Genomic DNA, 23,609 nt, shown 5'->3' on the forward strand with positions numbered 1-23,609 from the left:
TTGGTTTTATTGTTACGGCAAACGGTGTCAGGTGATGAATTTCTGTCGTGACCGCGCACAATATTGAGATCGTTTGGCGAAACTGAAAGTAGTGCCTGGGAAAAGATTTAAAATATGCGCACGGTTGCCCCAGCATATACGGCATTCTAACAACATAGTCTGCCTAGTCCAGAGGAATAAACAGGTCAATACGTCTGAGTATACCATGTTTGTTTGTTGATGTGTTCCTTTACCGTACGAGCGTCCGAATTATGTACTTGAGATCTGAAAATGTCTCATTGGTACACGCCTCTACCCAGGATTGAACCCGCACCCTATCGAGTGCGAACCAAAGGTCTTCTGGGTGATTGACGCTTTTCAGACCTGATTTACCAATAGCGTTGCCCGTGCGCGCATCGAACGTAAAACTCAAAGATTGCCCTGTCCCCTTTCATTTTGCCAAGCGACCTTAAATTCTTACGAGGCCTATAACGTGTTACAAATTACAATGCTATCCGTTCCACCATAACTTACAGAATGTATCATAACGAACATCGATTGTATTTATCATACAATCAATCATAAGCACAGGAAGGCACGTACGCTTTTCGGATAATGGGTCCGTTTTAGGAATTTCTTACATTGTTCGATAATTGTTATTGTAATGAACTCAGAAATAACTAGGGTATTCCTTATAAAATTTCATCTATATATATAAAAATCAATTGCTGTTCGTTAGTCTCGCTAAAACTCGAGAACGGCTGAACGGATTTATCTTATCTTGGTCTTGAATTATTCGTGGAGGTCTAGGGAAGGTTTAAAAGGTGAGAAAAATTCGAATAATTGCCGGGAAAATCCTCAAAACAGCATTTTTCTATTTCCCATACAAACGTTTTCTAAATAAAATGGAGAGTCAATTTGTAATTTATTACCGCTGCATAAAGTTCAAATTCGCGTGCGCGTTGGAGGACCTAATATCGCGTTCTGAAACTCAACAAAAGTGAAAGTGAATCGCGAACGCGACAAAATTGCATAGTCTCAAAATACATAGTACATAAATAAACACAATTTTAGCTAACTTCAGTTGTTACTCTGTCCGATTATTTTTTTATTTTAGCTAACTTAAGTTGTTACTCTGTCCGATTATTTTTTTAATAAGACTATATAGAAATCGAAAGATAAATCTATATATATAAAAATCAATTGCTGTTCGTTAGTCTCGCTAAAACTCGAGAACGGCTGAACGGATTTATCTTATCTTGGCCAATTTTGATGAAATTTTTTGTGTGTGTTCGTGGAGATTCGAGAATGGTTTAGATTTACAGTTTGGTCTACTGGAAAATGTTTTTTCAATTAATTTCTTATTTATAAGGAGTTGTTGATTTTGGAATGTTTTACATTAGATCCGGCGGACGGCGCTATCATCGCATTCAATATTATTCTATTTCAATTTTAGTTTGTCCTGACAGATGGTGCTACGATTAATTTGAAAAAAATTTTGTTATTCAATTCATGTGCTGATTAAAATATTAAATAAATAACACATAGGCTACAATTTTAACCGACTTTCAAAATGGGGGAGGTGTTATGTTCGTTTTCTTATATTCAACGATTACTCCGCCGTTGGTTAACCGATTTTCAAAATTTTTCTTTTGGTATATAGGGTATCATCCCAATTTGGTATTATATTCAGAAAAGTGATGATCTGATGAAGGATCCATAAGTAATCGAGGGAACTCCTCAAAACTTATAGGGAAACATATGGTGACTTCGGTTTCGTGAGAAGTATTCTAAGCATATGCTACCAACAAGTAAGATTTTGCACCGAGATATACCTGGTATACTGTGGTTCGGAAGGTGCTGAGAGAATTCCTGATTCTTTATAGATACAAGTTTGGGAGTTTCGGCGTTGTTTTAAGAACAGAAAGCATATGCTACTATGCAAATTACATTCTTCATCATCATCATCATCATCATCACTACCATATCATAGTCTTTTAGATCGAGACTCGAGTTTGTCAAGCGATAATTAAAAAAAATCTATATCTACCTAATATTATAAACCTGAAGAGTATGTTTGCTTGAACGCGTCAATCTCAGAAACTACAGGTCCGATTTAAAAACTTATCTCAGTGTTAGATAGATCATTTATCGAGTAAGACTCATCATTTATCGAGAAGGTTATATTATATTATTACTCTAAGACTAATACGACAGAAGAAACTCAGGAAAATGTGGGAAAAACGGGGGAAATATTTTTTATGGGAAAATGTACCTACGGATTCTGTAAAATTTCTAATTTACGCGGGCGAAGCCGCGCGGGACATCTAGTAGTATATAGAATTCGTTTTGGAAATGTCGACTTATGACACCTATATTTTATTAATACGTGAGCAAAAAACTTTGAACCACTTTTTTTCGAACGGAGTGCATCGAGCCAACATTGTTTTAAAATTATGCTTTTATCATACCTTATTTTAATAAATAAAACATTACACACACTACAATGTGCACACTACGATATTTTGAAATTTGAATGACAAGCAGGTACACACGAATTAATATACTAATTTGTCCATTCAAAAGATGAAAAAAATTACTCTTTCAGTGCTCCTGCTTTCTCGTTGTACTTTACCTAATATTTAATAAGGGATACATAGATACACACAATAAAGTATTAACACTTTGTTTTGATTGTTACACCCTGTATATTATAAATTTGCACAAATCACAAGTCTATTCGCATTTTGGCACAATATGTTGTATACCTTGGAGGTACAGAAATATTATCTGGCATCAAAGAAACGCTCGCTCATCCCTTTACCTTATGTAATACGTGCCTACTCCACGCATCATAAAACTCAAATACAACTTAATACAGAGCTCATCCCCCGAGGCATCGATGTTCGGGAAATAACGCTCAAACAAAAAACTTTCAAGTGCCATAAATCAAGCGAAGACAAAACAAAGTTCCTCCGTAAAGTCTTATGGACCAAGAGCCTGCGGTGGCCAGACCTTCCTCCGTTTCGTAAATCTGAAAGTTCACCTGTTTGTGACTTTTACAGAGGTAAGAACGACCAGCAACTATGGAGTTTCGGTCGCGGTTACTTTAGGAGATATCCAGTTCTGAAGGTCTACCTGACCTTCCAGAAAGATTAAAGCTCAAGTTTATAGCTTATATTCTTCGCGGTAACTGGAGGAATCTTGTCTTCCAGTGGCGGACATTTTTCACAGTTGCTTCCCGCTGCTAGACACCCTCAAAGTCTAATACTTTAGGAAAGTTTAAGGATGTCTGGCAGCTGCTGAAAACGTCCGGCACTGGAAGACGAGATTCCTCCCCGAAGAATATAAGACGTTATGAAATTAAGCTTTACTCTTTCTGGAAGGCCAGGTAGACCTTCAGAACTGGATACCTCCTAAAGTAACCGCGACCGAAACTCCATAGTTGCTGGTCGTTCTTACCTCTGTAAAGGCCACAAACACGTGTTTACCTGTTGGTGGCCTTTACAGCTTTACGAAACGGAGGAAAGTCTGGCCATCGCAGGCTCTTACTCTAGGTACTACTTTCAATTCCGATACACAATATCGAGTCGATTAAGCAAATTTTCAGCTCGTTCGCTTACTGCAAAACTTTAGGAACTGAAATAACTACGAGGATTAAATTTTGGTTTGATAATAATGATCCATGCTAATATTATAAATGCGAAAGTGTCTGTTTGTTCACGCTTAATCCGCTGAAACGATTTAATGAAGTAGTAAATAATTAATTGAATTAGTAACTAGCGCCATTACCTGTTTAGGATTAAACAAAAAAAGTCGTAAAAAATTATAAGAAAGATATTATGTGTAAAGAGAAATGAAGCTAGTCAGATTTCCTACAGCCCTAAAATATCTTGATTATAATAAAAACATACAAAGGCTTGCACTAAAATATAAAGGTTTAGTACCTTTCTTTTTATGCCTTGAGTATTTCTTTATCATCAGCTATTTACATATTTTTATTTTATTTTAGACAAATCTTAGGAAGATTTTTATCCAAAATAATGTCCCTAATACAAATATAGAACTAAATCATCCCGTAAAACCTTCGGGGATTTCGCAATAAACCTTTTTAAATTAAATAAAACAAATGGTTGGTATATAAGTACTTCCAAACGAGCGATGTGTCATGTGAATTTACAAAAAAGGTTCTAATAGTACACGATTTGGGTAAGAGCTTGCATTTTTCAATCGTGTTGGGATTTCGATATAGATTGAAATATTATTGGAGCTTTAAGAGTATGTATTCCAAATTGTATTAAAATTTTAAGAGCCCCCGCAAACTGCAGACTTTTAGTCGGCCGACAGTTTGATCGAAAGCTTAATCAGTACGAAGATGTATGAAGGTGCGCACACTAAACGATTTGTATCGGCCGATAATAATGTACTAAAACCTAAATTTGGTCAAACCATCGGCCGACTAAAAGTCTGTCGTCTACGGTGGCTCCAGATTTAAAAAAATGGCTCAAGACCATTTTGACAAGTAAGTTACTAAAAAATAATCTTATTTAAAATATAGGAGGATTTTCACTCTATAAAAAGGATAATAATTTTCCAACGACAAGCATTCTCACATAAGAGCAACAATCAGCACGATACAGGGTGTGGATTACGAGCTATTAATTTAAACTAATCTCATTGTTTGACGGGGTCGTATTATCGTCATATACAGGGGCGGACAATAGTCCCCGAACTAACGCCAGACGCATTAATCCTGAAGAACAATCGAGACGAGCTCCGTTAAGACGACTCCGCACGTCAACACTGCTATCAACTATATTAATTACTGAGAAGATAGGGTCTTTATGTGGACGAGATGGTAGAGTTAACTAAGTTTTATTAGATTTTAGACGTGGGAGACCCATGCTTCGGCAAGAATGAGCCGGCTCGACCGGAGAAATACCACGTTCTCACAGAAAACCGGCGTGAAACAGCGCTTGCGCTGTGTTTCGCCGGGTGAGTGAGTTTACCGGAGGCCCAATCCCCTACCCTATTCCCTTCCCTACCCTCCCCTATTCCCTTCCCCTCTCATCCCTACCCTTCCCTATTACCCTATTCCCTCTTAAAAGGCCGGCAACGCACCTGCAGCTCTTCTGATGCTGCGAGTGTCCATGGGCGACGGCGACTCTCCAGCGATACCTGGGGAAAAGAGCGTATAAGGGCCGTCCAACAGGCCGTCGTCCTGTTGGACGGCCCTTATACGCTCTTTTCCTCTTAAAAATACTCAAATCAAATACACGTTACGGCGGTGCTAAAACATCACCGACAGGTACGAGTGAATTTCACATAACCACATATTTAAATGAGTGTAAAAGTTCAACAAATCGCGACGTAGCGTTTCCAGAAGTTGGGAGTTGAACAAAGTTAAGCCGGCATGCGGCAGCCGCGTGTGAGTCGTTTCACACCAACATTTTATCGTTGCGTTGCGGACTGCGGTGCGTTACCGCAACGGTGCCAGACTTTAAGGGTGAGGCCAAACGAGCGTAATTTTCTGAGTCGTGAGTCGCAGAATTTCGGTTGGCAGAAATTTCACAATAAGTATGAAAAAAGTAATTACGCGACCGAAATTCTGCGACTCACGCATGGTATACCATTATTTTATGATATGCCATTATTTCCGTCCGACAACGTAACGAATTTTGACAGCACAGTTTTGTCGAAAGAGGGACAGCAGCTGAAGTGGACGATGTGCTGTCATAATCTTTTTTATTGTGTTGACATGCGACACCACAACGAGACTATTTATGGTAGAATGCGTTGTTCCGTCCTAACCAAGTAACGCACCGAAGCAGTGTGACCTCGCTCTTATAGGCGACATGTGTAATAAGATAAAGTAACGCCATGATAGAACAAAGGTCCTCCGAGTTTCCGACGTCTACCAAACAATAACACTCCCTCGCACCGTCCCCACCTCATCCCACCTTTCATATAAAATAAATTTTATATCAAACCGCACCGAAACATTAACGAAGGATGTTTAAAAGCTTTTGCCGCATTACGACTTTTCGTCAACCCTATTATTTTATTTAAAAATCTCGTCGTCTCGTCGTGAAGTATAAATAGGTCGTATCCTGCCTACCTAGCATACGCCAACGAGATATCTCACTCTCGAGATAATTAAATTTTGACATTATCTCGACCAAACTCTACAAAAATGTGTTATTTCGATGATAGATCTGCGCGAGAAAAAATGTTTGTCATGCTAGGGTGAATAGAGGTGAAGAGACAAACCATCAAATATCGAGAAAACATGTAGAGTGAGATATCTCGTTGGCGTATGCTAGGTAGGCAGGTGCATAATTCTTGCCACGAGCCATTCTACGATTGAGGTAGGTTTTGACAAATCGAGGCACAAAACTTTATTAAAAAAGTTAAAATGTGTTTTCAGAATTTCAATTTATCTTCTTAAGTATATATAAACATAGATTTTCAAATGTGTTAGTCGCGCTAAAACTCGAAAGCGGCTGAACGGATTGGGCTGATTTTAAAGTATTCTTAGAAGTCCAGGGAAGGTTTTAAGGTGACACGAAGTTCACAGGGACAGCTAGTAGTACAATAAAAATGAATTTAGAGAGATCTACTTACGACACACTGTTTTAGTACAGTTTCGTAATTTTCTTAATGTTTTTAGTTTTTACACTTCATAGTTCAAATTTGTAGTTACAACAACAACAACAGAACGCTAGTCTGTAGACTACTCGACCTTAACCACCAACCGAACGCTCTTCGGCGTTTAGACCACAGCACTTGACACATTTCAGCAGTTTCTTCTTCTTCTTTTGTTTTAAACGGCCTTGGGGTTTTGCCAATTTCGCCTATAGCTTTTTCAGTCCGTTTAAATAAGTAATAGGCATTGAAAAAATGTCCAACAAACAATATGTCCAAAAAAGATACTTTTTCTAGACCCTTCACTGTTAGTAGATAACACCAACTTTTAGGATTTGCAGGATTCCTGCCATACAAAACAAGCAATCAAATATTTCGTTTTCATATTAACGATATATTTCTTTCTTATTAAATTCGATGCATTTTAGAGGATCACAGCTTACTCGAGTCACAATATTTGAGTTCTGACCAAAAGAACGCTAGGCTGTATTCCCTCTGGAGCTAGCTTTTCCGATGATATTTAGGTTGCATGTTAATTTAAAAAGAGCTATTAAAGTCAGTTTCCGTTGTGCTGGCCGTCCATCCGAATAAATGTCAACTGTAAATTGGCACAAAATGAATGCAGAATAAATGCGACCGCGAAACCTTGTGTACAAGCTGATGTTTGGTTTTTAATTCGTGTCATGCTTTTAATTATACGTACAACATAATTTCATTTATGTATAAGCGTAAGGCAACCTTCGGGTCAGATTAAGAACATGTCTGGGGCTTGTGCTAAAGTCATTTCTTATGGTAATATATAACGTGCATTGATGAAACTTCCATGCATTCATTTTTGACATTGATCAGTCGTAGTCGTTGCAATAGGGATGATGACAAGGTCAAAGGTTAGCGAATTTTGTTAATAAAATAAAGAAATCACGGTAAAAAATAAGTGTTCCCAAAATTTCAGCTTGATAGCATTTGTATTTTTTTTGTTATGCGCCTTTAAAGTTTGATATTCAAGTCGAATTTTTTTTCAATTAAATTTCTTAATATTTGTATACAATTCGATAACTTTTGTTATGAAACCACTTTCATAAACGCAATATTTAACATACCTGTCGAACAAAGTTGTCTCCCGATGCGTACAAACTACGAAAGACTGACGTCAGTCTTTCGTAGCACTTTGTATGGAGCATTTCGGGCAGGTCTTTTTTATGGGATAGGTATTTGAATTGTCATATCTTGGTGAATTTTTAAGCTATCAGAGTCATTCTTTCAACGATGTTTCTATTTTTTAAGTGTCCTTCAATTACCGATAAGAAAAAAAAATAGTCATCATGCCTATTATGATGTAATACTGTTAGAAATAAATCAAACGAATAATGAATACAAAAAATTATTACAAAAAATTATTACAGTAATTAACAGTTATAAACTTGTATTGAGACAATTTGGACTTTGTTATGTTCTCTGAAGATATCAAAATGTAATTTATAATTATAAGTTTATGAAAATGTGTAACAGAAGCACCAAAATATAAATAGGTAGGTTGTGCAGTGTAGTAAGCCGGCCGGTGTGTGATGTGCCGTGTGTCAAACGAATTTCTTTGACCTATATTGCAGAAAGATGTGTTCAAATTATAATTTATGTTATATATAAGCTGTGTCTTGCGCTAGAATAAGTTTGCTTATTATTAGTCAATGTTCTCAAGTAAGTGAATTATTGTAATTCTTTTTGAGAAATAAAGTCTTTAACCGTAACGATGCGATAAAATACTGTAAAAATAAGAATAACTTGATAGACAAAATAAACCTAAGATGAACAAGGGCATTTCTTGTGCATTTCCTTCAGAGCACCTTAAAAGTGTAATAACAAGCTTAGAGAGAGGATTTTGTGAATAAATCGTCGGTCGCATTGACCTAGACTGAGGGTTATCAGTATTGTGTGCGATATGTAGACGTTTTAGAAACGCCCTAGTTTCTCGCCTGATTTATATTAAATCATTTTGAGGGTGTCCGTATAAATTCACGTCATTTATTTTGAACTAGATGTCGCCCGCAACTCCGTTGCTCCAATATTAATTTATCGCGCGGAAACCGTATTTTTTTTTCAGGATAAAAATTATCCTGAAAAAATTAAGTTGTATAAGGACATATCCTTATACTACTTAATTTTTTTCTTTTTACAAAAGAAGTATAAGGACATATCCTTTCCCGGGACTCGAAACAGCAAACTCAGTTCAGCAGTCTGGCTAGTATAGACTATTGATTTAAGATCACCATCGTCAAAACTCAAAAATAGCAACCACTCTTTCAATCAAAATTGTTGGCTATTAGCTATAAAATTTTTACTGCGATAGAAACGTAAACATTCTGAAATACATTCTCATCAATCTGAAAATATTTTTATAAAATTTTATGTTCATAGCAGTTTTTATTGTTTGTTAGCTGCTAGCTGATCACTGTTTACCAGTTCAATATAACAGCATAAATACCATACGGTAGATTAACTCATTAAATTTTGTCTTCAAAAATTAAGCCAGATACATTTAATTTAAAGTTTTATTCATTATGGGAATAATTTTACAGTTTCTTTCTATTATGATCGTATTTGTTTACAAACGACCCCAAACATAAAGCTTAGAGAGAGGCTTTTTATATGTGGGAGAGCCATGCTTCGGCACGAATGGGCTGGCTCGACCGGATAAATACCACGTTCTCACAGAAAACCGGCGTGAAACAGCGCAAGCGCTGTTTCACGCCGGTTTATTTATATTTATTTTTATTTATACATATAATTTAAATATGTAGTAGTACTGTGTGTACTAGTTGATGCCCGCAACTACGTTGCGCCAGACATACAGTAATAATATTAGTACGTATAGTATGGAATTATGGATATTTTATAAATAATAATGAAAAACACCTTATGCAGTGATTTAGTAAAAGAAAAAATATTTTGTAGTACGCGTGGTAATTCAAATATAATCTTCCATACCTATGGACGATTAATCAATCAAGAACAAATCAAGAAGAAAAACGAATAGCATATCAGGCATTAGCCACGACACGAATTTCGCGTTATGGTCTTTTTGTGATTGCCAGAACGCGTCGTGGTCGTTTTCACTAGGGCCACGACGCGAATTTCGCGTCGTGGCTATTTCACTGTGACCACAACGCGTTGTGAGCCATTTTTTCGCTCATTGAGCGATTTCGGTCTTTGAGCGTAACATATATACTATTTAAAATTACGGATCCTACTACCTATGTGTCCGCTATAATACCAATAGCTGAACCTTACTTTATTATACCTTCTTAACGCTTAGAAGTACAGAAGATGCCACGTACCTGAAAACAAAAACAACAAAATAAATAAATGTAACAAACGTCGTCGGCGTAGTTAACGTCGCTTATCTCTTATGTTACCGCAACAGCGCAATATAGGTATATACAGTAGGTCATGCCAGATGCCTGAATCGGGCCCGCATTCACACTTAGCGTTTTCAAAGTGCTGAGTGTATTTTTTGTCAAACTGTATAGAATATAGAGTGGCATTAAAATTGCGTCTCTAGTAGCATAAACTGGCAAATCATTCAGTGCTATACAAACTAAAGTTAACGTCCTCAGTCCTCACAGTAAGAAAGGGGGTTTTATACGTGGGAGAGCCATGCTTCGGCACGAATGGAGAAATGCCACGTTCTCACAGAAAACCGGCGTGAAACAGCGCTTGCGCTGTTTCACGCCGTGTGAGTGAGTTTACCGGAGGCCCAATCCCCTACCCTATTCCCTTCCCTTCCCTACCCTCCCCTATTACCCTATTTCCTCTTAAAAGGCCGGCAACGCACCTGCAGCTCTTCTGATGCTGCGAGTGTCCATGGGCGATGGAAGTTGCTTTCCATCAGGTGACCCGTTCGCTCGTTTGCCCCTTTACTCATAAAAAAGGATATTACTTATCCCGCCTTTAGTATGATACTTGTAATTATCTGTGGTAGTTTAATTTCAAGGACGAGTTAGAGTTGCCCTACTATATTACGCTGTGGCAACAGCATATCTCCCTAACGGCCTACATGCGAGAGGTGAATGCCATGCAGGAAGCGCGCGACGATCTATGGAGCAATATCCCAAATATGATACGCTCCAACAAGGTGTTAGAGTGAGCTTAGATTATACTCTTGCGGCATATTTCGTTTTATTTTCACCTACATAATATGTCGGAGGTTACACGTTCAGTTTCTCATCGTCTGCGGGGCTAAAATGGTCGCATTTAGCAATTCCTCTCAATCAATTCAGCAAATGAATTGTCAAAACTGTCTAACTGACAAATGTTAAATTATTAGGTACGAATTACTACAAACCGACAAGGCTTTTTATGAACGTGAGCGAGGGCGCTGCACGTAAAGGAGAACTGTCAAAATGACGTTTTTGTATGATGGCAGCGTTAGTTCCTTTTTTCGCCACGTTCATATAAAGATTTTCGATCTGTAGACATGAATTGCAAGCAGAGTGACCTTTTTGCAATTTAAAAAAAACGAATATTACGATTCATATTATGATTCTACAAAGCAACCATTTTAGCCCCGCTGATCTTTTAATCTCGTAAAGATTGACGCGAAACTGAATATGTACCCCGCGGATTGATGAACTGATCACTTTTTATTACGTACTTTTTAGCCATCAATCTGGCGTCAATCTCAGATTGATGGACTAAACTGATGCGAGATTGAGCATGTTACCTACAACTATGACCAAAAAATTACATGTGAAACAAACGTTACATTAAATTTATCGTTGTAATAATAAGATACACGGTTCTTTCGCTACATTTATACTGGTCGTTTTATTTATTTTATCACTATTAAGTGAGCTATGGAATTAATTAAAACGGAGTATTTATACCTCGTTTCAATCCATTTCGAAAAAAAATTTTAAAACGACGAAAACTAAGCAACAATTTACTTAAAAACTTAAAGTTAGTTATAAAAAGGTAGAAAACAGTTGTAAATGCGATAACCAACAAATAAAACTCAACTTCAGTATTCCAATATGCCGTTGTACAAAACGTCCGTCCACCCCAAGAGGCATTTAGTCCATTCGGATGAAACATGTTGGTCTAATTAATTGACATAGTCTATTATTGTACGGATGCCACGTGCTCACTTGCGGTCACTGCAGACGGGATCACGTTCCAACACAATACGAACATACCACGAATTATACTGGAATAGTCGGTAACCTGATATTTAACAGCAGATGGAGGAGCACGTGGAACTTACGTAATAAAACATTTTATATACTAGCTTTTAGTCGCGGCTTCGCCGGTGTGAAATAGATTTTCCGGAAGAAAGTGTTCTCTATAAAACTATGACGAATTCTAAAAAAATCCTTCCTTTCAAAGATTCAAATTGTTATCTACTATATGATATTCACAGATAAGGTGTATTTCTGTTGGTGAAAAAAATCTTAAAAATCGGTCCAGTAAATCCTTGCATACTCACCATCCCACAAACTTAATATCTTTTTATTATGGACCTGTTAGTGATGAAAGTATAGATTACGGCTTTACACGAGTATACCTTCTATGTTAACATTGTAAAAGCCAAAGATCATGACCTCATGAGTCATGACTCGTGACCCACGTCTAGTCGGTATCTATACCAACATGTAATTATGCGTCTTATGTCTGCTTCCTTCTAACGCCTAGTGCCTACCGCACTACAGACTATTAAGATATCTACGAAATGTAAAAAATACGAGAATATATATATTTATACGTGGGAGAGCCATACTTCGGCACGAATGGGCCGGCTCGACCGGAGAAACACCACGTTCTCCCAGAAAACCAGCGTGAAACAGCGCTTGCGCTGTGTTTCGCCGAGTGAGTGAGTTTACCGGAGGCCCAATCACCTACCCTATTCCTTTCCCTACCCTCCCCTATTCCCTTCCCTTCCCTTCTCTACCCTCCCCTATTACCCTATTCCCTCTTAAAAGGCTGGCAACGCACCTGCAGCTCTTCTGATGCCGCGAGTGTCCATGGGCGACGGAAGTTGCTTTTCATCAGGTGACCCGTTTGCTCGTTTGTCCCCTTATTTAAAAATAAAAGAATAAATATCTAAGGATAGTTTTGGTCATGGAAAAATCTAATGTAATTGCAAAAGCAAGATGGAAAATATTGTGCTAATAGTAGTTTCGGGCAACATCTACTGTTAGAGGGCATTGCGAAGATCGAGATAGGAGTTATTACTTATTATGATCTCATAACAGAAGTGTAAATACGTCATAAACAATATTATGATATTTTCCAAATTCCTAGTCGCCAACTATCCAAGTATATTCCAGTTACAAATTCAAAAGTCCGTCTACAGGAGTCGTCGTTTATTGCAGGAATAATTGAAAGTTTTGACAAATTTTCTGCGAGATTCGCGAACTTTTAATGGCGAAAGGCATTTTGCAGTTATAGCATGTTGCGTTACATAACACGACTAATGACAGAGTTCAATCAATATCTTCGGGGCTCATGTCTTAAGCCGTGTATGAATTTATCATTAGATTTTGTAGCGTGTCGTGTCGTGGATATGTGATAATCGATCAGTACTCGCTATAATTTATGATTGGGCACGGGAAGTAACTTGGAGGGAATTAATCACTGACGTAAATTATTAGCATCAACTTAATTTATCAGGATTAGATTTCATAAGTGGGAAAGTAGGTACGAAAAACAATTTCTGATTAATTTCGTTGCGGGTCCCAAGACAAATTTAGCCTCGGGCGAGATCATAATATCAAAGTTTTCGTGGTAGGTAACCACTGGTAAAACGAGTTGCAGTGATGAAAAATATGTGGTGGGTCAATTCTCCTTTAAAGTAGGAAGATCTCGCGTACATATTTCCAGGCGCTTTATTGTTTTACTTTTTTAATAAAAGCAACTTAGCTACATTACAAGTCAGTTATTTAAAAAATCATTATTAATTCCAGTTTTACTCCCCTAAAAGGAGTCACATAAAACCCCTGTAAATCAAACTTTGGCACTATAATAAAGCTTCATTTTTTATGTCCAATGAAAAGTTATGTTCATTACCGAAACTTACCAAAACTTGATTTTATTTCCACATTTACTACATAACTCGCGCCCCAAATTGGCTGGTCGAGTTTACTACCTCTAGAATGACGGCGATATTTTTTTCCAAGGTACCTACTGAAAGACCACATACACACACTAAGCATAAGTCGATCGAAATTCGAATCTGTCTTTACTAAAGGGTATTTTCTATTTTAGCCAAAAATCAAGAAGTCATCAAAATGGCTACCAACCCACTTTTTGCTGCGTTTCTAATTTCTATGCTTGTCAAGGCTTGACCAGCGTCCACAAGCACAAGCGTGTAAAGAGACTATCTGGCTTGCGTGAGCTTGTGGACCCTTGTATCCGATCCGGTGTAGTGTCGGTTATTGGACACAGATCAAAGGGCGCTTGCTTGGATGTACGTAATACACTGTCGCATTCACAAGCGTGTAAACGCCTTCCAAATGCCAAGCGAGATTTGTGAACGCTTGTGCCTTGTGGATGCTTGCCAAGCCTTGGCAAGTATGGAAACGCAGCATTTGGGATATCCCATATTTATATATATAAAACTCAAAGGTGACTGACTGACTGATTGACATAGTGATCTATCAACGCACAGCCCAAACCACTGGACGGATCGGGCTGAAATTTGGCATGCGGGTAGATGTTATGACGTCGGCATCCGCTAAGAAAGGATTTTGATAAATTCCAACCCCAAGGGGTTCAAATAAGGGATGAAAGTTTGTTTATACTAATGCTTCTTAACGCGAGCGAAGCCGCGGGCAAAAGCTCGTGTACATATCGATGGCCCCAACGAATAAACGTACAAGAGCTCTTACCCAAAAATTTTTTATTTTTATTTTTCGTTTGCATGGACTTTGATACACCTATGTAAAGTTTTTTGAATTTTTTTGACTTAAAATAACGATTTTATAGCAATGTAAACCTTTATTGTACGGAAAAAGTAATAACATATCACATTAAAATTAAAACATGCGCTTATTGCAGATTATTTGTTTATTTGAGTTCACCAGAATAAACGTGTGAAAACAATCTGGCGCTCGTGTCTATCTTTTCCTGTGGGTTATGCACGTCAAATTCCATACATCTACGATTTTTAGGCTGCCTTCACATTACATCGCAAGCAGTGCGGCAGCAGCGCTGCAGCCGCACTGCTTGCGACGTAATGTGAAGGCGCTCTTAACTTCGCTGCCAAAATTATCGAATACAAGTTATCTATACTATAATATTATAATTCTGCAGAGTTTGTCTGTTTGTTTGTTTGTTTGAACGCGCTAATCTCAGGAACTACTGGTCCGATTTGAAAAATTATTTTACTGTTGGATAGCCCATTGATTGAGGAAGGCTATAGGCTACATTTTATCACGCTAAGACTAATAGGAGCGAAGAAATAGAGGAAAATGTCGAAAAAACGGGGGAAATTGTATGAAAGAGTTTATTTGAACGCGCTAATCTCAGGAACTACTGGTCCGATTTGAAAAATTCTTTTACTGTTGGATAGCCCATTGATTGAGGAAGGCTATAGGCTACATTTTATCACGCTAAGACTAATAGGAGCTAAGAAATAGAGGAAAATGTCGAAAAAACGGGGGAAATTTATGAAAGGGTTTCTTTGAACGCGCTAATCTCAGGAACTACTGTTGGATAGCCCATTGATTGAGGAAGGCTATAGGCTACATTTTATCATGCTAAGACTAATAGGAGCGAAGAAATAGAGGAAAATGTCGAATAAACGGGATAAATTATTTGAAATGGCTTATTTGAACGCGCTAATCTCAGGAACTGGTCTGGTCTGGTCTGGTTTGAAAAATTCTTTCAGTGTTAGATAGCCCATTGATTGAGGAAGGCTATAAGCTATATTTTGTTACGCTAAGACTAATAGTAGCGAATAAATAGAGGGAAATGTGGAAAAAACGGGGGAAATTATATGAAAGGGCTTATTTGAACGCGCTAATCTCAGGAACTACTGGTCTGATTTGAAAAATTCTTTCAGTGTTAGATAGCCCATTTATCGAGAAAGGCTATAGACTATATTTTATCTCGCTAAGACTAATAGGAGCAAAGAAATAGAGGAAAATGTGGAAAAAACGGAGGAAAATTATTACTGGAGCAATTTTTATGTTATTTGGCAAACATGAAGAATAGACCACGTTAAGGAACAAAGGCTATTTTTTGCGGAAAAATGTACGGTTGCGTGAAATTCCTAAATTACGCAAGCAAAGCCGCGCGAAAAATCTGTATATAATAAAATCGTAGGAAAGTCAATTCTGTATATTGAATATTTTTGTACAATAAATAATACTTGGGATGTGATCTACTGTGCTAACGCGGACGAAGTCGCGGGCAACAGCTAGTAAGATATAACTATGAATTAAGAGCCCATATGACCCTAACTTGACTACATACTTTAACCTAGATCTCAAAATCTGTAAGGTCTAGAAAACTGATTTTTTGACACAAGTAACTTCAGTTCACAAAGATTAAATGCTCAAGACGAAAACACGATTACTCAAAAAATGCTCGATAGTTTCTTTTTTACAAAAAACCTTGTTTTAGACACATTTTTGCTTGGATCTTCGAAGTTTGCTGTCTTTTCTTTAATATTTTTTAATATCTAAAAAGGTATTGATAAAACCTAAATTTGCTCAAAACACTTGTTTCATAATCATTATAGTTCGTCTTTTATTCAAGTAAAACTAACTCGACGATGATTCCGTGCCGTCCTTTTCGCCTGGCATATGAAAGACGGGCGTGAGTGTGAAGAGAGAAGGACGATGTTTGATTTTTAGAGTCGGGTGAGCTCTTAACTTCACCCGTAGGCCGTACGTCACATAATATTAAGTATAGGTACTGGTGGTGTTTTATACTGGATATTAATTATTATTAGAAACATGTCAAAGGCCAAGAGCGAATATTTCTTACTTTTAAAAGGAGAATGGGAAGCTATGTAAATGTAACAGATATATTGAGCATCACGTCTTATGGGGTTTGATTTATCTGTTTACCCTGCGATACGATACACATAAGATACGTTTGAAGCGAGTGCCTATAGAGAAAAGGGTTATCCTAGTAAATAGGCTTCTTTTGACCTTTCTACAGTGAACCCGTAAACCAATTTGTTTATTTTGCGCTCTTCTTGATTTACTTTTTAGTTTGTGTCGTTTTTCGGGGTTTAATTCAATTTATCGCATAACGTCTTCCATTTGATGAGTATACTGAGCAATGACAATGAGTACCTATTGAGGAAAAATAATATTATGTTTCTTTTACTATGGCACATCCCACATATCTGTAAAATTGAACCTTCGGACTTTTAAGCCTGTGAAACTAAAGCTTGTAGTGCCTATGTATGTATGTATGTATGTTTAATAGTTTTGCACTCTGTGCAGCCTGAATGGCTTGATGTACTAAGGACTATGAGAAGAAACGTCCCCACCAACCAACAGAGCAGAAACAGGTGTCATTCGAAAGATCTACTAGAATAGAGAATTTTTTACTATGGCGACATCTGACATCTGTCAAATACGTGGGGTTACAGTGCTATTCCCTCAAACTTGGCGCGGCGTCGTCATCGTGCCATGAAACGACGCTGCCACCCTGACACGGTGCGACGCCGCACAGTGTCCCAGTGACACGAACGGTGCACCGCGCGCCCCTATTCAGGGTCAAACTTCCGAAAAATGGCGTTCCAAACTAAAACGAGACATGTGAAATACCTATCAAACAAAGTCGCGTAGTGGGAATATTGTCAGATTTCAATCAAACTAAATGGGCCACGGGGCGGCGCACTGTTCGTGGCACCGGAAGTCGGAACACGCGTCACGTGACACGGTGGCGGAGTCGTATCGTGGCACGGACAGACCACGGTGACGATGCCGCGCCGTGTTTGATGGTGACGCGGCCTTAGGTTTTATATACCTATATTGATTTTATTTTATTTTTTCTCTTTTACATACGCATTACGCATTTCCTTAATGTGCAAATAAATAGTATTAAAATATGGTGATCATATTCAATTAAATCGTCATTTGTTTGTACATGAAATTAAAAACCAGCACAGTGCGTATCGGGTCACGCGCAATATAGGGCTCTGTAGTACCCCTAGTTTTTGATAATTTTTGTATGGTCAATGAATGTATATTTGTAACGTGTTTTTCACTACCAACAATACCATCTTAGTTATGTTCAAAAGAATTTGAACGAAAAGTTTCTTTACACTTCTTCGAATACATTTTTTTAGTTGATCGACTATTACTCTATTACTTATTTATGAAGTTTTCTTAGCCATGATAGTTTTCTTTTAAAGTCAGCATAATATCTCCTACGAATATTTCCACATTTCCAGAAGCAACCTGAGCTAAACAGCTAAAGCTGAGCCTTAAACCTGAGCTAAAACAATTTGAGCTAGTGGAAGGGGGGACACTGGACTCTAACGATTTTTTTCACTATAAAACTTAATTTTTCACAAGTGGATCCCTAAATCGGAAAATTATCTTTGAATACTCTGAATAATATTTTTTAAAAACGTACCCAACGACACCCCAAACGATAGGATGGACGCGGAAAAAAAATCACCTTGATGATGAGCTTGATGTGTATGGGGAGGTACCATAAAAAAAAGATTTTATATACCATTTTGTCGCCATCATTAAGATAATATGCATAAATGCCGAATTACAGCTTTGTAGGCCCTATTGTCTCTGAGAAAAACTGTGGACAGACAGACAAACAGACGGATGGACAGACCGAAACTATAAGGGTTCCTTGTTGACTACGGAACCCTGATATGCTGTTTGTTTGTAGAAAAAAGTTGTGTTTTGTTCAAAAACAAACACCGTTTTTTTGGAGAAGTTTATTTTTTTTATAAACCCCATTGATTTTGAAACTGACACTGATACTTAAGACTTTTCTGGGTCCAAGTGAACAAATCGAGACGTATCCCATGACTGTTGAAGGGTGGGGACGAGGTCCATACAAAATCCCCCATAGGCCTTTGAGATTGTGAGATGTCTTTAGATTCGTGTTTACTATGACAGAAGCACTGATTATATCAAAACGCACACAATTTTTGTTTTGAATAACCGTTATTTATCATTACTTACATCACAAAATATGAAGAAGCATCAGCAGCAATTTACTATAATGCAAATCATCGAAGCCTGCTCGATAAGGACTCAGTGGCGGAGCTAACACCTGGGCTCGATGAGCCCTAATGGCCTGTCGTCCATCGTGATTGATCGGCGCTGCGCCGCGACATATGTGTAGGGACGACACTGTATATAGGTAAAGCTTTTAACGCTAAAAATAGATGTTCTATTTTGATGGCTATATAGAAATATCTAGATTAGATTGTTATCTCAAAGATAGTAGGTATATGCGCGTTATCAGCAAACGCCCCCGTTTAAAATAGTTTTCACCAACGTTTTGGTGTCAAAATTCTCTAATACAAATGTATTATGAACGCAATTAATGATATTATGCATAACACAAGAAAATTGTTCTATTATACCTATATCTTGCTTAGGATATAGGTATTAAATAGATAAAATGGATTTTCTATTCTATTAGTCTCGCTAAAAGTCGACAACGGCTGAACGGATTTGGCTAATTTTAGTCTTGAAATATTCGTGTAACTCCAGGGAAAGTTTTTAAATACGGTAAAAAAAATTAGGAGTTCAGCGAAACGAAGCTAAGCCATGCGCTTGCGATCCCATAAGTATCAAACCTCATTTCTTTTTTATTTGGACCTTGTCGTCAAAATAGTTTTTTTTTTTTTACTTAAGGGCCTGCTGGATCATTAGAGATCTGCAATCTTATCTATTTATGATGCTTGCCGCCTAAGGGTCAATTCAGACCGCAACGCGACGCGCGATGCATTTCTAACGCGCTCCGTAGACCATGCGTTACGTGCTGTCATGCACGTTTATTGTATTTATATATGAAAAGTATGGCAAGGTGATTTTCGTGAATGGCTACTCGACGATGATTAGCTATGCAAAAATTAGCCTGGTACAAATGGTTCAATTTTTTTATTAAAATTAACGTATTCGCGTTGGTATGGCGGGCTGTAAGCTGCACCCGACAATTACGCTTTCGCCTACTTATTTTTTTTCGACTATCTGAAAATACAAGCATTTTTGTGGAACAAATCGTTCGACACTCGTTATTTATCCGACACGTTCGATTAACGCCCACGCGTTTGGGCTGCCAGTGCGAGCGCTATGACCGTCATTTTCCTTTTTGCCTTTACGTAATTATACCCCTGTAAAACCGCCATACTGGTACAAATGACCAATAATTTTGTGTCAGTATCTCCAGGCCTAATACGTCATGTCATGATCGTTTATTGTATTGATTGATGCGAATGACATGCATACTACCGACTATATGCTGTACATTGATTGACAACTTCTTTAATTTTTGGTCCTGCAATATGTGCATGACATGAACGCATGATCGTTTCGCGATCGGCATGTCATGCAACAATAATTAATACTGTCACGTAAATGCATGTCATGCTGAATTACCGTCTAGGGGGCGCATAAATTTGTATGGATTTGACACACTTCAATTGCGTGGGCGGTGGGACGTCTTCCAAATCTGTCAATTCAATGCAAATCTAGAAATGCATCTACGCGTCGCGTTGCGGTCTGAATTGACCCTAATAACGATGTTCTATGGCGTTTATATTGGCAATAGCGGTATTCTAGTCTGCATTTTCTTACGTGATGAACACCCAAAGCTCATTTCCTTATTTTTCGATTTATACCGATGCTACCATCCTCGTTCCCAACTTCCTGTAAATAACGCTATCGTAACCAGTTTCTAGTGTGATCGTTCTTATCGGACGAGTATAGTCAATAGTCATTAGCGTTTAACGTGCTTATTATAAAATTATATAAGAGACACTAAAACTATGGTTTTAAATAGTAGGTAGGTACTCCGTACTCTGCACTGACTACGAGAAGAGAGCTATAAAACATTTAATAACATTCTAATCATTTCCATCTAAGAAGCCATAACATCGTAAAAGATGAACGCAATCAGTGGGGCAGAAGTGATCAATTTCTTAACAATTTTCCCGTCATCTGAAATCTTTTCAGGGGCACAAAACATTTAGCCAATTCAATGGACAGGAGCTCGGGCCGTGATAATAGAGCCTATTGCGAGGGAGGCGCAGCCATCGCAAACATAGGGCATTATCGTATTGTTAGCCGTACCTACTAGTGATGTAACGAATGTTGGTTTTTTCACATTCGCGAATGCGAATGCGATTGCGAATATTTATCTTCAACATTCGCGAATGCGAGTGCGAATGTTTTAAAATTTCAAAAAAAGCGCGCGTAAAATGTTCGACAGGTTTGACGTTTTGTGTCGGCCATGTTTAAATTGAACATAGCCGAACCGATATTGCTTATAGTCTGCCAAGAAAGTGAAGAAATTAAAAAGTGGCAACATCGTAGTGTCATCCCTTTTTTCTTAGATTGATTTGAAAGGGATGACACTACGATGTTTCCACTATTTAATTTCATCACTTTCTTGACAGACTATAACTGAATGAATTTAGTCACAGAAAGTTCATTCTAAAAGTTTTGTTTTGTTTTGAGGTTAGTTTTATGTTTTGTGTTTCAAGTAATTGTTTAGTTTTTTAGTAAATAGAAATTGTAAACTTTATTTAAAAATGATAGTAAAGTAATAATATACTACTAAATGAATGCAAACCTTACATAGTTGTAACAAGGCTGATTAATGTTAGATTTGATAAGATCTCTGAAGTTCTTTTTTCATAAATGACTAATGAGGCTTTAACTTAGGATGTGGAAGTATGATTTAATAAAAATATCGAAGTGTTTTCTATTGTATTATTATATTATTTCAAATGCATGCATATAATAATTTCCTTTTTGATTATTAAAACATTCGCTAAATATTCGCATAATTTTTGCGAATGCGAATATTGAAAAATACGCGGATTAACGCGAATGCGAATGCGAATATCTGTTACATCACTAGTACCTACTCCCCGATCCCTTCGCGTACCCAATTTTTTGTGGTACCTTCGAGTGCCGTACATAATACGGACGCTCGTTATTGTGTTTATCAGCCCAAGAAATCCTTTCATTAAATCTGTTTTCGCAATTCAATTTTGTGGACACAATAGAGCAATTTGTTGGAATATGGGATAGGTACTCGATTTAAGTGATTTGATAAACTATTCATATTTCCACCAATAACAATCCATCGAAGTCTTTGGAGGCAATAAACAAAATAGTACAGGTTCCCTAGAACAATTTTTTTTATTACTATCAAGCAATTTTTTTAAAGAGTAACATTGTCCTACAAATAGAACAATCAATATTGAAGGACCACCAAATCGAAATATGAAATCCTTTCTATCTCTGTTAGAATTCGAGATTTTTCGCGGAGGAATTTGTTTTTCGTCTTATCAAAATGAAGCTACTCACGAAAAATTTGCTTGATAGTAATGAAAAAAATAATATTTTAGAGAACCTGTACCTAAAGAAAGTCATCTACAACAGCAATGCGCAATAACAGAATGCTCAACATTCGACAAATGCAATGGACATGTTAATGAAACGGTCACACTTTTCATAAATTTTAACAAACCAGAAGCAGCGACATATCGCATGTAACGAAACGAAAGTTAAATTCTCTTTTCCTAACATGGCACCCGGAATGAGGAAAAATAACTTCACGAAAGTAAGACAAAAAAGACAGGAAGTCTTAGGAAAAATTCTAACAAAAGAAAAAAGGAACAAAAATAAATATGGACCATAAGATGTTCGGAGACGTAAAAGTAAATCTTTTTGTCGTGAATCGTACTGAGGAGGCGCTCAAAAAAATTTGTTGCATTTTTTAAATTACGACCTGTCTCAATATTGAGTGAAGCTCTCCTCAGTCCGGAGCGCAGCACCTTATAAAATTATATGGACACATTTAATTCCATTTCAATTCAGAGATTTCTAAGTTTGGAACATTCAAGCTGTTGGAAATTCGCTGGGTAAGCCAAAGATAACGCGGCCGGTCCCCGTACATTAATGAATTCAGCTGCGGTCGGTGGAGGCCGTCCGCAGGTACGGTGCGGTCGCTCAGAATCGCATGCACACGACACTCGTGGCGGGAGCGAACCATTCTCTCTAGAACAAAGCGCTCCTGATCTAATCGACGCAACAATACACCTCGGACAGCCGGAAAATAAACCCGGAGGCACTCCGCCCGGCGCGGCCGATATTTTAAATCACGGACAATATTACGCAGCACGGATACAAACGAGTCCATTGTAGGCCGTATGCGGCCGACGGCCGTTTTAGATAACGTGTGACCCCAGAATAAAGCGCCCGGCGAACAATTAAAAACAAAAAAGTGGAGTACGCCAACTACTTAGGTAGCAATTTGGGAGCGGGCGCGATTAAAACATTTTTCAAGAGGAAAGTAAACGTTACGGTAATAATTCTCTTGAAATTGCGATAACCGGCCCTCCCCGATGTAAGCTTATAATTAAACATCGCGCTGCCGGGGCCCGTGGAGAGCGAACTTTTCGATGATCCCGTTCTTGTCGCACCTTCCCTCCGTTTCCAGGCTGCTACGTTGTAGTCGGTAATAATTTATGAGGAGGATTTTATGAAGTAAAGGGTCAGCTGCAAAAAATATTGTTGCCCATTCAAGAAAATCGTTCTTTGTATTCAGCATGAGCATGGTAGTGACCAAATAAGATAATCAGACAAGAATTAAATTCCAGATTACCTTTCTAGTGATCGATTGAATGATTTATTTTATCAACTACACACACAAAAAGTGTCCTTAAGAGCGCTCCTGACTCAAAAAATCAAACATCGTCCTTCTCTCTTCACACTCACGCCCGTCTTTCATATGCCAGGTGAAAAAGGACGACGCGGAATCAT

General features: G+C 37.8%; 1 protein-coding gene and 1 long non-coding RNA gene across 2 annotated transcripts in view; one reads left to right on the forward strand and one right to left on the reverse strand.

Annotated features, from left to right (window-relative positions):
* The window catches only part of LOC121731427 (bifunctional heparan sulfate N-deacetylase/N-sulfotransferase), a 169,034-nt gene that overhangs the window by 140,046 nt on the left and 5,379 nt on the right, over nt 1-23,609 (reverse strand). The window lies entirely within an intron of this gene.
* LOC121731445 lies at nt 3,279-17,146 on the forward strand. Its single transcript, XR_006036233.1, has 3 exons — nt 3,279-3,289; nt 8,463-8,472; nt 17,099-17,146. It is a non-coding gene; the product is annotated as an uncharacterized LOC121731445 (long non-coding RNA).

This window comes from Aricia agestis, chromosome 10 (assembly GCF_905147365.1).
Source record: "Aricia agestis chromosome 10, ilAriAges1.1, whole genome shotgun sequence".
NCBI lineage: Eukaryota > Metazoa > Arthropoda > Insecta > Lepidoptera > Lycaenidae > Aricia > Aricia agestis.